This window comes from Osmia lignaria, unplaced genomic scaffold, assembly GCF_051020975.1.
Source record: "Osmia lignaria lignaria isolate PbOS001 unplaced genomic scaffold, iyOsmLign1 scaffold0002, whole genome shotgun sequence".
NCBI classification, from domain to species: domain Eukaryota; kingdom Metazoa; phylum Arthropoda; class Insecta; order Hymenoptera; family Megachilidae; genus Osmia; species Osmia lignaria.
Window position 1 is genome coordinate 30,000,332 of NW_027478159.1, and position 18,967 is coordinate 30,019,298.

The window sequence follows — 18,967 nt, forward strand, 5'->3', positions numbered from 1 at the left end:
GTGCGGCTTCGGAACTTTTAAATATCTTGATATATCTCGAGAACTACGCATCTGATCAAAAAATATCATAGAACATAAAAAGTAGGAAACTTAATTCTCTACAAAAAAGGTCTCTTATCATTTTGCCATAGCTCGCTTCGTTTCCGAGATATTTGCAGATTTATCTCAAGGGAAGGGGCCTGACGGACATATTTCGAGATATTTCTTCTTCTTGTTGTTCTTCCTCTGCACAGCTAAGCTGGACGTGGCATTTGCAGCTCGCAATAGTGCAGAGTTATCTCAAAGAAAGGGGCCACGGTGTTTCTGTACCTCTATTATGTTGGTGCGGCTTCGGAACTTTTAAATATCTTGATATATCTCGAGAACTACGCATCTGATCAAAAAATATCATAGAACATAAATTGTAGGAAACATAATTCTCTACAAAAAACGTCTCTAAACATTTTGCCATAGCTCGCTTCGTTTCCGAGATATTTGCAGATTCAGCTCAAAGGAACGGGCCTGACGGACATATTTCGAGATATTTCTTCTTCTTGTTGTTCTTCTTCTGCACAGCTAAGCTGGAAGTGGCATTTGCAGCTCGCAATAGTGCAGAGTAATCTCAAAGAAAGGGGCCACGGTGTTTCTGTATCTCTATTATGTTGGTGCGGCTTCGGAACTTTTAAATATCTTGATATATCTCGAGAACTACGCATCTGATCAAAAAATATCATAGAACATAAAAAGTAGGAAACTTAATTCTCTACAAAAAAGGTCTCTTAACATTTTGCCATAGCTCGCTTCGTTTCCGAGATATTTGCAGATTTATCTCAAGGGAAGGGGCCTGACGGACATATTGCGAGATATTTCTTCTTCTTGTTGTTCTTCTTCTGCACAGCTAAGCTGGAAGTGGCATTTGCAGCTCGCAATAGTGCAGAGTTATCTCAAAGAAGGGGGCCACGGTGTTTCTGTATCTCTATTATGTTGGTGCGGCTTCGGAACTTTTAAATATCTTGATATATCTCGAGAACTACGCATCTGATCAAAAAATATCATAGAACATAAAAAGTAGGAAACTTAATTCTCTACAAAAAAGGTCTCTAAACATTTTGCCATAGCTCGCTTCGTTTCCGAGATATTTGCAGATTTATCTCAAGGGAAGGGGCCTGACGGACATATTTCGAGATATTTCTTCTTCTTGTTGTTCTTCTTCTGCACAGCTAAGCTGGAAGTGGCATTTGCGGCTCGCACTAGTGCAGAGTTATCTCAAAGAAAGGGGCCACGGTGTTTCTGTATCTCTATTATGTTGGTGCGGCTTCGGAACTTTTAAATATCTCGATATATCTCGAAAACTACGCTTCTGATCAAAAAATATCATAGAACATGAATTGTAGGAAACATAATTCTGTACAAAAAACGTCTCTTAACATTTTGCCATAGCTCGTTTCGTTTCCGAGATATGTGCAGATTCAGCTTAAAGGAACGGGCCTGACGGACATATTTCGAGATACTTCTTCTTCTTGTTGTTCTTCCTCTGCACAGCTAAGCTGGAAGTGGCATTTGCAGCTCGCAATAGTGCAGAGTTATCTCAAAGAAGGGGGCCACGGTGTTTCTGTATCTCTATTATGTTGGTGCGGCTTCGGAACTTTTAAATATCTTGATATATCTCGAGAACTGCGCATCTGATCAAAAAATATCATAGAAAATAAAAAGTAGGAAACTTAATTCTCTACAAAAAAGGTCTCTTAACATTTTGCCATAGCTCGCTTCGTTTCCGAGATATTTGCAGATTTATCTCAAGGGAAGGGGCCTGACGGACATATTTCGAGATGTTTCTTCTTCTTGTTGTTCTTCTTCTGCACAGCTAAGCTGGAAGTGGCATTTGCGGCTCGCACTAGTGCAGAGTTATCTCGAAGAAAGGGGCCACGGTGTTTCTGTATCTCTATTATGTTGGTGCGGCTTCGGAACTTTCAAATATCTTGATATATCTCGAGAACTACGCATCTGATCAAAAAATATCATAGAACATAAAAAGTAGGAAACTTAATTCTCTACAAAAAAGGTCTCTTATCATTTTGCCATAGCTCGCTTCGTTTCCGAGATATTTGCAGATTTATCTCAAGGGAAGGGGCCTGACGGACATATTTCGAGATATTTCTTCTTCTTGTTGTTCTTCCTCTGCACAGCTAAGCTGGAAGTGGCATTTGCAGCTCGCAATAGTGCAGAGTAATCTCAAAGAAAGGGGCCACGGTGTTTCTGTATCTCTATTATGTTGGTGCGGCTTCGGAACTTTTAAATATCTTGATATATCTCGAGAACTACGCATCTGATCAAAAAATATCATAGAACATAAAAAGTAGGAAACTTAATTCTCTACAAAAAAGGTCTCTTATCATTTTGCCATAGCTCGCTTCGTTTCCGAGATATTTGCAGATTTATCTCAAGGGAAGGGGCCTGACGGACATATTTCGAGATATTTCTTCTTCTTGTTGTTCTTCCTCTGCACAGCTAAGCTGGAAGTGGCATTTGCAGCTCGCAATAGTGCAGAGTTATCTCAAAGAAAGGGGCCACGGTGTTTCTGTACCTCTAGTATGTTGGTGCGGCTTCGGAACTTTTAAGTATCTTGATATATCTCGAGAACCACGCATCTGATCAAAAAATATCATAGAACATAAAAAGTAGGAAACTCAATTCTCTACAAAAAAGGTATCTTAACATTTTGCCATAGTTCGCTTCGTTTCCGAGATATTTGCAGATTTATCTCAAGGGAAGGGGCCTGACGGACATATTTCGTGATATTTCTTCTTCTTGTTGTTCTTCTTCTGCACAGCTAAGCTGGAAGTGGCATTTGCGGCTCGCACTAGTGCAGAGTTATCTCAAAGAAAGGGGCCACGGTGTTTCTGTATCTCTATTATGTTGGTGCGGCTTCGGAACTTTTAAATATCTTGATATATCTCGAGAACTACGCATCTGATCAAAAAATATCATAGAACATAAAAAGTAGGAAACTTAATTCTCTACAAATAAGGTCTCTTAACATTTTGTCATAGCCCGCTTCGTTTCCGAGATATTTGCAGATTTATCTCAAGGGAAGGGGCCTGACGGACATATTTCGAGATATTTCTTCTTCTTGTTGTTATTCTTCTGCACAGCTAAGCTGGAAGTGGCATTTGCAGCTCGCAATAGTGCAGAGTTATCGCAAAGAAAGGGGCCACGGTGTTTCTGTATCTCTATTATGTTGGTGCGGCTTCGGAACTTTTAAATATCTTGATATATCTCGAGAACTACGCATCTGATCAAAAAATATCATAGAACATAAAAAGTAGGAAACTTAATTCTCTACAAGAAAGGTCTCTTAACATTTTGCCATAGCTCGCTTCGTTTCCGAGATATTTGCAGATTTATCTCAAGGGAAGGGGCCTGACGGACATATTTCGAGATATTTCTTCTTATTGTTGTTCTTCTTCTGCACAGCTAAGCTGGAAGTGGCATTTGCAGCTCGCAATAGTGCAGAGTTATCTCAAAGAAAGGGGCCACGGTGTTTCTGTATCTCTATTATGTTGGTGCAGCTTCGGAACTTTTAAATATCTTGATATATCTCGAGAACTACGCATCTGATCAAAAAATATCATGGAACATAAAAAGTAGAAAACTTAATTCTCTACAAAAACGGTCTTTTAACATTTTGCCATAGCTCGCTTCGTTTCCGACATATTTGCAGATTTATCTCAAGGGAAGGGGCCTGACGGACATATTTCGAGATATTTCTTCTTCTTGTTGTTCTTCTTCTGCACAGCTAAGCTGGAAGTGGCATTTGCAGCTCGCAATAGTGCATAGTTATCTCAAAGAAAGGGGCCACGGTGTTTCTGTATCTCTATTATGTTGGTGCGGCTTCGGAGCTTTTAAATATCTTGATATATCTCGAGAACTACGCTTCTGATCAAAAAATATCATAGAACATAAATTGTAGGAAACATAATTCTCTCCAAAAAAGGTCTCTTAACATTTTGCCATAGCTCGTTTCGTTTCCGAGATATTTGCAGATATATCTCAAGGGAAGGGGCCTAACGGACATATTTCGTGTTATTTCTTCTTCTTGTTGTTCTTCTTCTGCACAGCTAAAGTGGAAGTGGCATTTCCAGCTCGCAATAGTGCAGAGTTATCTCAAAGAAAGGGGCCACGGTGTTTCTGTATCTCTATTATGTTGGTGCGGCTTCGGAACTTTTAAATATCTTGATATATCTCGAGAAGTACGCATCTGATCAAAAAATATCATAGAACATAAAAAGTAGGAAACTTAATTCTCTACAAAAAAGGTCTCCTAACATTATGCCATAGCTCGCTTCGTTTCCGAGATATTTGCTGATTTATCTCAAGGGAAGGGGCCTGACGGACATATTTCGAGATATTTCTTCTTCTTGTTGTTCTTCTTCTGCACAGCTAAACTGGAAGTGGCATTTCCAGCTCGCAATAGTGCAGAGTTATCTCAAAGAAAGGGGCCACGGTGTTTCTGTATCTCTATTATGTTGGTGCGGCTTCGGAACTTTTAAATATCTTGATATATCTCGAGAACTACGCATCTGATCAAAAAATATCATAGAACATAAAAAGTAGGAAACTTAATTCTCTACAAAAAAGGTCTCTTAACATTTTGCCATAGCTCGCTTCGTTTCCGAGATGTTTGCAGATTTATCTCAAGGGAAGGGGCCTGACGGACATATTTCGAGATATTTCTTCTTCTTGTTGTCCTTCTTCTGCACAGCTAAGCTGGAAGTGGCATTTGCGGCTCGCACTATTGCAGAGTTATCTCAAAGAAAGGGGCCACGTTGTTTCTGTATCTCTATTATGTTGGTGCGGCTTCGGAACTTTTAAATATCTCGATATATCTCGAAAACTACGCTTCTGATCAAAAAACATCATAGAACATAAATTGTAGGAAACATAATTCTCTACAAAAAACGTGTCTTAACATTTTGCCATAGCTCGCTTCGTTTCCGAGATATTTGCAGATTCAGCTCAAAGGAACGGGCCTGACGGACATATTTCGAGATATTTCTTCTTCTTGTTGTTCTTCCTCTGCACAGCTAAGCTGGAAGTGGCATTTGCAGCCCGCAATAGTGCAGAGTTATCTCAAAGAAAGAGGCCACGGTGTTTCTGTACCTCTATTATGTTGGTGCAGCTTCGGAACTTTTAAATATCTTGATATATCTCGAGAACTACGCATCTGATCAAAAAATATCATAGAACATAAAAAGTAGGAAACCTAATTTTCTACAAAAAACGTCTCTTAACATTTTGCCGTAGCTCGCTTCGTTTCCGAGATATTTGCAGATTTATCTCAAGGGAAGGGGCCTGACGGACATATTTCGAGATATTTCTTCTTCTTGTTGTTCTTCCTCTGCACAGCTAAGCTGGAAGTGGCAATTGCGGCTCGCACTAGTGCAGAGTTATCTCAAAGAAAGGGGCCACGGTGTTTCTGTATCTCTATTATGTTGGTGCGGCTTCGGAACTTTTAAATATCTTGATATATCTCGAGAACTACGCATCTGATCAAAAAATATCATAGAACATAAAAGGTAGGAAACTTAATTCTCTACAAAAAAGGTCTCTTAACATTTTGCCATAGCTCGCTGGGTTTCCGAGATACTTGCAGATTTATCTCAAGGGAAGGGGCCTGACGGACATATTTCGAGATATTTCTTCTTCTTGTTGTCCTTCTTCTGCACCGCTAAGCTGGAAGTGGCATTTGCGGCTCGCACTAGTGCAGAGTTATCTCAAAGAAACGGGCCACGGTGTTTCTGTATCTCTATTATGTTGGTGCGGCTTCGGAACTTTTAAATATCTCGATACATCTCGAAAACTACGCTTCTGATCAAAAAATATCATAGAACATAAATTGTAGGAAACATAATTCTCTACAAAAAACGTCTCTTAACATTTTGCCATAGCTCGCTTCGTTTCCGAGATATTTGCAGATTCAGCTCAAAGGAACGGGCCTGACGGACATATTTCGAGATATTTCTTCTTCTTGTTGTTCTTCCTCTGCACAGCTAAGCTGGAAGTGGCATTTGCAGCTCGCAATAGTGCAGAGTAATCTCAAAGAAAGGGGCCACGGTGTTTCTGTATCTCTATTATGTTGGTGCGGCTTCGGAACTTTTAAATATCTTGATATATCTCGAGAACTACGCATCTGATCAAAAAATACCATAGAACATAAAAAGTAGGAAACTTAATTCTCTACAAAAAGGTCTGTCAACATTTTGCCATAGCTCGCTTCGTTTCCGAGATATTTGCAGATTTATCTCAAGGGAAGGGGCCTGACGGACATATTTCGAGATATTTCATCTTCTTGTTGTTCTTCTTCTGCACAGCTAAGCTGGAAGTGGCATTTGCGGCTCGCACTAGTGCAGAGTTATCTCAAAGAAAGGGGCCACGGTGTTTCTGTATCTCCATTATGTTGGTGCGGCTTCGGAACTTTTAAATATCTTGATATATCTCGAGAACTACGCATCTGATCAAAAAATATCATAGAACATAAAAAGTAGGAAACTTCATTCTCTACAAAAAAGGTCTCTTAACATTTTGCCATAGCTCGCTTCGTTTCCGAGATGTTTGCAGATTTATCTCAAGGGAAGGGGCCTGACGGACATATTTCGAGATATTTCTTCTTCTTGTTGTTCTTCTTCTGCACAGCTAAGCTGGAAGTGGCATTTGCGGCTCGCACTAGAGCAGAGTTATCTCAAAGAAAGGGGCCACGGTGTTTCTGTATCTCTATTATGTTGGTGCGGCTTCGGAACTTTTAAATATCTTGATATATCTCGAGAACTACGCATCTGATCAAAAAATATCATAGAACATAAAAAGTAGGAAACTTAATTCTCTACAAAAAAGGTCTCTGAACATTTTGCCATAGCTCGCTTCGTTTCCGCGATATTTGCAGATTTATCTCAAGGGAAGGGGCCTGACGGACATATTTCGAGATATTTCTTCTTCTTGTTGTTCTTCTTCTGCACAGCTAAGCTGGAAGTGGCATTTGCAGCTCGCAATAGTGCAGAGTTATCTCAAAGAAGGGGGCCACGGTGTTTCTGTATCTCTATTATGTTGGTGCGGCTTCGGAACTTTTAAATATCTTGATATATCTCGAGAACTACGCATCTGATCAAAAAATATCATAGAACATAAAAAGTAGGAAACTTAATTCTCTACAGAAAAGGTATCTTAACATTTTGCCATAGTTCGCTTCGTTTCCGAGATATTTGCAGATTTATCTCAAGGGAAGGGGCCTGACGGACATATTTCGTGATATTTCTTCTTCTTGTTGTTCTTCTTCTGCACAGCTAAGCTGGAAGTGGCATTTGCGGCTCGCACTAGTGCAGAGTTATCTCAAAGAAAGGGGCCACGTTGTTTCTGTATCTCTATTATGTTGGTGCGGCTTCGGAACTTTTAAATATCTCGATATATCTCGAAAACTACGCTTCTGATCAAAAAACATCATAGAACATAAATTGTAGGAAACATAATTCTCTACAAAAAACGTGTCTTAACATTTTGCCATAGCTCGCTTCGTTTCCGAGATATTTGCAGATTCAGCTCAAAGGAACGGGCCTGACGGACATATTTCGAGATATTTCTTCTTCTTGTTGTTCTTCCTCTGCACAGCTAAGCTGGAAGTGGCATTTGCAGCCCGCAATAGTGCAGAGTTATCTCAAAGAAAGAGGCCACGGTGTTTCTGTACCTCTATTATGTTGGTGCAGCTTCGGAACTTTTAAATATCTTGATATATCTCGAGAACTACGCATCTGATCAAAAAATATCATAGAACATAAAAAGTAGGAAACCTAATTTTCTACAAAAAACGTCTCTTAACATTTTGCCGTAGCTCGCTTCGTTTCCGAGATATTTGCAGATTTATCTCAAGGGAAGGGGCCTGACGGACATATTTCGAGATATTTCTTCTTCTTGTTGTTCTTCCTCTGCACAGCTAAGCTGGAAGTGGCAATTGCGGCTCGCACTAGTGCAGAGTTATCTCAAAGAAAGGGGCCACGGTGTTTCTGTATCTCTATTATGTTGGTGCGGCTTCGGAACTTTTAAATATCTTGATATATCTCGAGAACTACGCATCTGATCAAAAAATATCATAGAACATAAAAGGTAGGAAACTTAATTCTCTACAAAAAAGGTCTCTTAACATTTTGCCATAGCTCGCTGGGTTTCCGAGATACTTGCAGATTTATCTCAAGGGAAGGGGCCTGACGGACATATTTCGAGATATTTCTTCTTCTTGTTGTCCTTCTTCTGCACCGCTAAGCTGGAAGTGGCATTTGCGGCTCGCACTAGTGCAGAGTTATCTCAAAGAAACGGGCCACGGTGTTTCTGTATCTCTATTATGTTGGTGCGGCTTCGGAACTTTTAAATATCTCGATACATCTCGAAAACTACGCTTCTGATCAAAAAATATCATAGAACATAAATTGTAGGAAACATAATTCTCTACAAAAAACGTCTCTTAACATTTTGCCATAGCTCGCTTCGTTTCCGAGATATTTGCAGATTCAGCTCAAAGGAACGGGCCTGACGGACATATTTCGAGATATTTCTTCTTCTTGTTGTTCTTCCTCTGCACAGCTAAGCTGGAAGTGGCATTTGCAGCTCGCAATAGTGCAGAGTAATCTCAAAGAAAGGGGCCACGGTGTTTCTGTATCTCTATTATGTTGGTGCGGCTTCGGAACTTTTAAATATCTTGATATATCTCGAGAACTACGCATCTGATCAAAAAATACCATAGAACATAAAAAGTAGGAAACTTAATTCTCTACAAAAAGGTCTGTCAACATTTTGCCATAGCTCGCTTCGTTTCCGAGATATTTGCAGATTTATCTCAAGGGAAGGGGCCTGACGGACATATTTCGAGATATTTCATCTTCTTGTTGTTCTTCTTCTGCACAGCTAAGCTGGAAGTGGCATTTGCGGCTCGCACTAGTGCAGAGTTATCTCAAAGAAAGGGGCCACGGTGTTTCTGTATCTCCATTATGTTGGTGCGGCTTCGGAACTTTTAAATATCTTGATATATCTCGAGAACTACGCATCTGATCAAAAAATATCATAGAACATAAAAAGTAGGAAACTTCATTCTCTACAAAAAAGGTCTCTTAACATTTTGCCATAGCTCGCTTCGTTTCCGAGATGTTTGCAGATTTATCTCAAGGGAAGGGGCCTGACGGACATATTTCGAGATATTTCTTCTTCTTGTTGTTCTTCTTCTGCACAGCTAAGCTGGAAGTGGCATTTGCGGCTCGCACTAGAGCAGAGTTATCTCAAAGAAAGGGGCCACGGTGTTTCTGTATCTCTATTATGTTGGTGCGGCTTCGGAACTTTTAAATATCTTGATATATCTCGAGAACTACGCATCTGATCAAAAAATATCATAGAACCTAAAAAGTAGGAAACTTAATTCTCTACAAAAAAGGTCTCTGAACATTTTGCCATAGCTCGCTTCGTTTCCGCGATATTTGCAGATTTATCTCAAGGGAAGGGGCCTGACGGACATATTTCGAGATATTTCTTCTTCTTGTTGTTCTTCTTCTGCACAGCTAAGCTGGAAGTGGCATTTGCAGCTCGCAATAGTGCAGAGTTATCTCAAAGAAGGGGGCCACGGTGTTTCTGTATCTCTATTATGTTGGTGCGGCTTCGGAACTTTTAAATATCTTGATATATCTCGAGAACTACGCATCTGATCAAAAAATATCATAGAACATAAAAAGTAGGAAACTTAATTCTCTACAGAAAAGGTATCTTAACATTTTGCCATAGTTCGCTTCGTTTCCGAGATATTTGCAGATTTATCTCAAGGGGAGGGGCCTGACGGACATATTTCGTGATATTTCTTCTTCTTGTTGTTCTTCTTCTGCACAGCTAAGCTGGAAGTGGCATTTGCGGCTCGCACTAGTGCAGAGTTATCTCAAAGAAAGGGGCCACGGTGTTTCTGTATCTCTATTATGTTGGTGCGGCTTCGGAACTTTTAAATATCTTGATATATCTCGAGAACTGCGCATCTGACCAAAAAATATCATAGAACATAAAAAGTAGGAAACTTAATTCTCTACAAATAAGGTCTCTTAACATTTTGTCATAGCCCGCTTCGTTTCCGAGATATTTGCAGATTTATCTCAAGGGAAGGGGCCTGACGGACATATTTCGAGATATTTCTTCTTCTTGTTGTTATTCTTCTGCACAGCTAAGCTGGAAGTGGCATTTGCAGCTCGCAATAGTGCAGAGTTATCGCAAAGAAAGGGGCCACGGTGTTTCTGTATCTCTATTATGTTGGTGCGGCTTCGGAACTTTTAAATATCTTGATATATCTCGAGAACTACGCATCTGATCAAAAAATATCATAGAACATAAAAAGTAGGAAACTTAATTCTCTACAAAAAAGGTCTCTTATCATTTTGCCATAGCTCGCTTCGTTTCCGAGATATTTGCAGATTTATCTCAAGGGAAGGGGCCTGACGGACATATTTCGAGATATTTCTTCTTCTTGTTGTCCTTCTTCTGCACCGCTAAGCTGGAAGTGGCATTTGCGGCTCGCACTAGTGCAGAGTTATCTCAAAGAAACGGGCCACGGTGTTTCTGTATCTCTATTATGTTGGTGCGGCTTCGGAACTTTTAAATATCTCGATACATCTCGAAAACTACGCTTCTGATCAAAAAATATCATAGAACATAAATTGTAGGAAACATAATTCTCTACAAAAAACGTCTCTTAACATTTTGCCATAGCTCGCTTCTTTTCCGAGATATTTGCAGATTCAGCTCAAAGGAACGGGCCTGACGGACATATTTCGAGATATTTCTTCTTCTTGTTGTTCTTCCTCTGCACAGCTAAGCTGGAAGTGGCATTTGCAGCTCGCAATAGTGCAGAGTAATCTCAAAGAAAGGGGCCACGGTGTTTCTGTATCTCTATTATGTTGGTGCGGCTTCGGAACTTTTAAATATCTTGATATATCTCGAGAACTACGCATCTGATCAAAAAATACCATAGAACATAAAAAGTAGGAAACTTAATTCTCTACAAAAAGGTCTGTCAACATTTTGCCATAGCTCGCTTCGTTTCCGAGATATTTGCAGATTTATCTCAAGGGAAGGGGCCTGACGGACATATTTCGAGATATTTCATCTTCTTGTTGTTCTTCTTCTGCACAGCTAAGCTGGAAGTGGCATTTGCGGCTCGCACTAGTGCAGAGTTATCTCAAAGAAAGGGGCCACGGTGTTTCTGTATCTCCATTATGTTGGTGCGGCTTCGGAACTTTTAAATATCTTGATATATCTCGAGAACTACGCATCTGATCAAAAAATATCATAGAACATAAAAAGTAGGAAACTTAATTCTCTACAAAAAAGGTCTCTTAACATTTTGCCATAGCTCGCTTCGTTTCCGAGATATTTGCAGATTTATCTCAAGGGAAGGGGCCTGACGGACATATTTCGAGATATTTCTTCTTCTTGTTGTTCTTCTTCTGCACAGCTAAGCTGGAAGTGGCATTTGCAGCTCGCAATAGTGCAGAGTTATCTCAAAGAAGGGGGCCACGGTGTTTCTGTATCTCTATTATGTTGGTGCGGCTTCGGAACTTTTAAATATCTTGATATATCTCGAGAACTACGCATCTGATCAAAAAATATCATAGAACATAAAAAGTAGGAAACTTAATTCTCTACAGAAAAGGTATCTTAACATTTTGCCATAGTTCGCTTCGTTTCCGAGATATTTGCAGATTTATCTCAAGGGAAGGGGCCTGACGGACATATTTCGTGATATTTCTTCTTCTTGTTGTTCTTCTTCTGCACAGCTAAGCTGGAAGTGGCATTTGCGGCTCGCACTAGTGCAGAGTTATCTCAAAGAAAGGGGCCACGGTGTTTCTGTATCTCTATTATGTTGGTGCGGCTTCGGAACTTTTAAATATCTTGATATATCTCGAGAACTGCGCATCTGACCAAAAAATATCATAGAACATAAAAAGTAGGAAACTTAATTCTCTACAAATAAGGTCTCTTATCATTTTGTCATAGCCCGCTTCGTTTCCGAGATATTTGCAGATTTATCTCAAGGGAAGGGGCCTGACGGACATATTTCGAGATATTTCTTCTTCTTGTTGTTATTCTTCTGCACAGCTAAGCTGGAAGTGGCATTTGCAGCTCGCAATAGTGCAGAGTTATCGCAAAGAAAGGGGCCACGGTGTTTCTGTATCTCTATTATGTTGGTGCGGCTTCGGAACTTTTAAATATCTTGATATATCTCGAGAACTACGCATCTGATCAAAAAATATCATAGAACATAAAAAGTAGAAAACTTAATTCTCTACAAAAAAGGTCTCTTATCATTTTGCCATAGCTCGCTTCGTTTCCGAGATATTTGCAGATTTATCTCAAGGGAAGGGGCCTGACGGACATATTTCGAGATATTTCTTCTTCTTGTTGTCCTTCTTCTGCACCGCTAAGCTGGAAGTGGCATTTGCGGCTCGCACTAGTGCAGAGTTATCTCAAAGAAACGGGCCACGGTGTTTCTGTATCTCTATTATGTTGGTGCGGCTTCGGAACTTTTAAATATCTCGATACATCTCGAAAACTACGCTTCTGATCAAAAAATATCATAGAACATAAATTGTAGGAAACATAATTCTCTACAAAAAACGTCTCTTAACATTTTGCCATAGCTCGCTTCGTTTCCGAGATATTTGCAGATTCAGCTCAAAGGAACGGGCCTGACGGACATATTTCGAGATATTTCTTCTTCTTGTTGTTCTTCCTCTGCACAGCTAAGCTGGAAGTGGCATTTGCAGCTCGCAATAGTGCAGAGTAATCTCAAAGAAAGGGGCCACGGTGTTTCTGTATCTCTATTATGTTGGTGCGGCTTCGGAACTTTTAAATATCTTGATATATCTCGAGAACTACGCATCTGATCAAAAAATACCATAGAACATAAAAAGTAGGAAACTTAATTCTCTACAAAAAGGTCTGTCAACATTTTGCCATAGCTCGCTTCGTTTCCGAGATATTTGCAGATTTATCTCAAGGGAAGGGGCCTGACGGACATATTTCGAGATATTTCATCTTCTTGTTGTTCTTCTTCTGCACAGCTAAGCTGGAAGTGGCATTTGCGGCTCGCACTAGTGCAGAGTTATCTCAAAGAAAGGGGCCACGGTGTTTCTGTATCTCCATTATGTTGGTGCGGCTTCGGAACTTTTAAATATCTTGATATATCTCGAGAACTACGCATCTGATCAAAAAATATCATAGAACATAAAAAGTAGGAAACTTAATTCTCTACAAAAAAGGTCTCTTAACATTTTGCCATAGCTCGCTTCGTTTCCGAGATATTTGCAGATTTATCTCAAGGGAAGGGGCCTGACGGACATATTTCGTGATATTTCTTCTTCTTGTTGTTCTTCTTCTGCACAGCTAAGCTGGAAGTGGCATTTGCGGCTCGCACTAGTGCAGAGTCATCTCAAAGAAAGGGGCCACGGTGTTTCTGTATCTCTATTATGTTGGTGCGGCTTCGGAACTTTTAAATATCTTGATATATCTCGAGAACTGCGCATCTGACCAAAAAATATCATAGAACATAAAAAGTAGGAAACTTAATTCTCTACAAATAAGGTCTCTTAACATTTTGTCATAGCCCGCTTCGTTTCCGAGATATTTGCAGATTTATCTCAAGGGAAGGGGCCTGACGGACATATTTCGAGATATTTCTTCTTCTTGTTGTTATTCTTCTGCACAGCTAAGCTGGAAGTGGCATTTGCAGCTCGCAATAGTGCAGAGTTATCGCAAAGAAAGGGGCCACGGTGTTTCTGTATCTCTATTATGTTGGTGCGGCTTCGGAACTTTTAAATATCTTGATATATCTCGAGAACTACGCATCTGATCAAAAAATATCATAGAACATAAAAAGTAGAAAACTTAATTCTCTACAAAAAAGGTCTCTTATCATTTTGCCATAGCTCGCTTCGTTTCCGAGATATTTGCAGATTTATCTCAAGGGAAGGGGCCTGACGGACATATTTCGAGATATTTCTTCTTCTTGTTGTCCTTCTTCTGCACCGCTAAGCTGGAAGTGGCATTTGCGGCTCGCACTAGTGCAGAGTTATCTCAAAGAAACGGGCCACGGTGTTTCTGTATCTCTATTATGTTGGTGCGGCTTCGGAACTTTTAAATATCTCGATACATCTCGAAAACTACGCTTCTGATCAAAAAATATCATAGAACATAAATTGTAGGAAACATAATTCTCTACAAAAAACGTCTCTTAACATTTTGCCATAGCTCGCTTCGTTTCCGAGATATTTGCAGATTCAGCTCAAAGGAACGGGCCTGACGGACATATTTCGAGATATTTCTTCTTCTTGTTGTTCTTCCTCTGCACAGCTAAGCTGGAAGTGGCATTTGCAGCTCGCAATAGTGCAGAGTAATCTCAAAGAAAGGGGCCACGGTGTTTCTGTATCTCTATTATGTTGGTGCGGCTTCGGAACTTTTAAATATCTTGATATATCTCGAGAACTACGCATCTGATCAAAAAATACCATAGAACATAAAAAGTAGGAAACTTAATTCTCTACAAAAAGGTCTGTCAACATTTTGCCATAGCTCGCTTCGTTTCCGAGATATTTGCAGATTTATCTCAAGGGAAGGGGCCTGACGGACATATTTCGAGATATTTCATCTTCTTGTTGTTCTTCTTCTGCACAGCTAAGCTGGAAGTGGCATTTGCGGCTCGCACTAGTGCAGAGTTATCTCAAAGAAAGGGGCCACGGTGTTTCTGTATCTCCATTATGTTGGTGCGGCTTCGGAACTTTTAAATATCTTGATATATCTCGAGAACTACGCATCTGATCAAAAAATATCATAGAACATAAAAAGTAGGAAACTTAATTCTCTACAAAAAAGGTCTCTTAACATTTTGCCATAGCTCGCTTCGTTTCCGAGATATTTGCAGATTTATCTCAAGGGAAGGGGCCTGACGGACATATTTCGAGATATTTCTTCTTCTTGTTGTTCTTCTTCTGCACAGCTAAGCTGGAAGTGGCATTTGCAGCTCGCAATAGTGCAGAGTTATCTCAAAGAAGGGGGCCACGGTGTTTCTGTATCTCTATTATGTTGGTGCGGCTTCGGAACTTTTAAATATCTTGATATATCTCGAGAACTACGCATCTGATCAAAAAATATCATAGAACATAAAAAGTAGGAAACTTAATTCTCTACAGAAAAGGTATCTTAACATTTTGCCATAGTTCGCTTCGTTTCCGAGATATTTGCAGATTTATCTCAAGGGAAGGGGCCTGACGGACATATTTCGTGATATTTCTTCTTCTTGTTGTTCTTCTTCTGCACAGCTAAGCTGGAAGTGGCATTTGCGGCTCGCACTAGTGCAGAGTTATCTCAAAGAAAGGGGCCACGGTGTTTCTGTATCTCTATTATGTTGGTGCGGCTTCGGAACTTTTAAATATCTTGATATATCTCGAGAACTGCGCATCTGACCAAAAAATATCATAGAACATAAAAAGTAGGAAACTTAATTCTCTACAAATAAGGTCTCTTAACATTTTGTCATAGCCCGCTTCGTTTCCGAGATATTTGCAGATTTATCTCAAGGGAAGGGGCCTGACGGACATATTTCGAGATATTTCTTCTTCTTGTTGTTATTCTTCTGCACAGCTAAGCTGGAAGTGGCATTTGCAGCTCGCAATAGTGCAGAGTTATCGCAAAGAAAGGGGCCACGGTGTTTCTGTATCTCTATTATGTTGGTGCGGCTTCGGAACTTTTAAATATCTTGATATATCTCGAGAACTACGCATCTGATCAAAAAATATCATAGAACATAAAAAGTAGGAAACTTAATTCTCTACAAAAAAGGTCTCTTATCATTTTGCCATAGCTCGCTTCGTTTCCGAGATATTTGCAGATTTATCTCAAGGGAAGGGGCCTGACGGACATATTTCGAGATATTTCTTCTTCTTGTTGTCCTTCTTCTGCACCGCTAAGCTGGAAGTGGCATTTGCGGCTCGCACTAGTGCAGAGTTATCTCAAAGAAACGGGCCACGGTGTTTCTGTATCTCTATTATGTTGGTGCGGCTTCGGAACTTTTAAATATCTCGATACATCTCGAAAACTACGCTTCTGATCAAAAAATATCATAGAACATAAATTGTAGGAAACATAATTCTCTACAAAAAACGTCTCTTAACATTTTGCCATAGCTCGCTTCGTTTCCGAGATATTTGCAGATTCAGCTCAAAGGAACGGGCCTGACGGACATATTTCGAGATATTTCTTCTTCTTGTTGTTCTTCCTCTGCACAGCTAAGCTGGAAGTGGCATTTGCAGCTCGCAATAGTGCAGAGTAATCTCAAAGAAAGGGGCCACGGTGTTTCTGTATCTCTATTATGTTGGTGCGGCTTCGGAACTTTTAAATATCTTGATATATCTCGAGAACTACGCATCTGATCAAAAAATACCATAGAACATAAAAAGTAGGAAACTTAATTCTCTACAAAAAGGTCTGTCAACATTTTGCCATAGCTCGCTTCGTTTCCGAGATATTTGCAGATTTATCTCAAGGGAAGGGGCCTGACGGACATATTTCGAGATATTTCATCTTCTTGTTGTTCTTCTTCTGCACAGCTAAGCTGGAAGTGGCATTTGCGGCTCGCACTAGTGCAGAGTTATCTCAAAGAAAGGGGCCACGGTGTTTCTGTATCTCCATTATGTTGGTGCGGCTTCGGAACTTTTAAATATCTTGATATATCTCGAGAACTACGCATCTGATCAAAAAATATCATAGAACATAAAAAGTAGGAAACTTAATTCTCTACAAAAAAGGTCTCTTAACATTTTGCCATAGCTCGCTTCGTTTCCGAGATATTTGCAGATTTATCTCAAGGGAAGGGGCCTGACGGACATATTTCGAGATATTTCTTCTTCTTGTTGTTCTTCTTCTGCACAGCTAAGCTGGAAGTGGCATTTGCAGCTCGCAATAGTGCAGAGTTATCTCAAAGAAGGGGGCCACGGTGTTTCTGTATCTCTATTATGTTGGTGCGGCTTCGGAACTTTTAAATATCTTGATATATCTCGAGAACTACGCATCTGATCAAAAAATATCATAGAACATAAAAAGTAGGAAACTTAATTCTCTACAGAAAAGGTATCTTAACATTTTGCCATAGTTCGCTTCGTTTCCGAGATATTTGCAGATTTATCTCAAGGGAAGGGGCCTGACGGACATATTTCGTGATATTTCTTCTTCTTGTTGTTCTTCTTCTGCACAGCTAAGCTGGAAGTGGCATTTGCGGCTCGCACTAGTGCAGAGTTATCTCAAAGAAAGGGGCCACGGTGTTTCTGTATCTCTATTATGTTGGTGCGGCTTCGGAACTTTTAAATATCTTGATATATCTCGAGAACTGCGCATCTGACCAAAAAATATCATAGAACATAAAAAGTAGGAAACTTAATTCTCTACAAATAAGGTCTCTTAACATTTTGTCATAGCCCGCTTCGTTTCCGAGATATTTGCAGATTTATCTCAAGGGAAGGGGCCTGACGGACATATTTCGAGATATTTCTTCTTCTTGTTGTTATTCTTCTGCACAGCTAAGCTGGAAGTGGCATTTGCAGCTCGCAATAGTGCAGAGTTATCGCAAAGAAAGGGGCCACGGTGTTTCTGTATCTCTATTATGTTGGTGCGGCTTCGGAACTTTTAAATATCTTGATATATCTCGAGAACTACGCATCTGATCAAAAAATATCATAGAACATAAAAAGTAGGAAACTTAATTCTCTACAAAAAAGGTCTCTTATCATTTTGCCATAGCTCGCTTCGTTTCCGAGATATTTGCAGATTTATCTCAAGGGAAGGGGCCTGACGGACATATTTCGAGATATTTCTTCTTCTTGTTGTCCTTCTTCTGCACCGCTAAGCTGGAAGTGGCATTTGCGGCTCGCACTAGTGCAGAGTTATCTCAAAGAAACGGGCCACGGTGTTTCTGTATCTCTATTATGTTGGTGCGGCTTCGGAACTTTTAAATATCTCGATACATCTCGAAAACTACGCTTCTGATCAAAAAATATCATAGAACATAAATTGTAGGAAACATAATTCTCTACAAAAAACGTCTCTTAACATTTTGCCATAGCTCGCTTCGTTTCCGAGATATTTGCAGATTCAGCTCAAAGGAACGGGCCTGACGGACATATTTCGAGATATTTCTTCTTCTTGTTGTTCTTCCTCTGCACAGCTAAGCTGGAAGTGGCATTTGCAGCTCGCAATAGTGCAGAGTAATCTCAAAGAAAGGGGCCACGGTGTTTCTGTATCTCTATTATGTTGGTGCGGCTTCGGAACTTTTAAATATCTTGATATATCTCGAGAACTACGCATCTGATCAAAAAATACCATAGAACATAAAAAGTAGGAAACTTAATTCTCTACAAAAAGGTCTGTCAACATTTTGCCATAGCTCGCTTCGTTTCCGAGATATTTGCAGATTTATCTCAAGGGAAGGGGCCTGACGGACATATTTCGAGATATTTCATCTTCTTGTTGTTCTTCTTCTGCACAGCTAAGCTGGAAGTGGCATTTGCGGCTCGCACTAGTGCAGAGTTATCTCAAAGAAAGGGGCCACGGTGTTTCTGTATCTCCATTATGTTGGTGCGGCTTCGGAACTTTTAAATATCTTGATATATCTCGAGAACTACGCATCTGATCAAAAAATATCATAGAACATAAAAAGTAGGAAACTTAATTCTCTACAAAAAAGGTCTCTTAACATTTTGCCATAGCTCGCTTCGTTTCCGAGATATTTGCAGATTTATCTCAAGGGAAGGGGCCTGACGGACATATTTCGAGATATTTCTTCTTCTTGTTGTTCTTCTTCTGCACAGCTAAGCTGGAAGTGGCATTTGCAGCTCGCAATAGTGCAGAGTTATCTCAAAGAAGGGGGCCACGG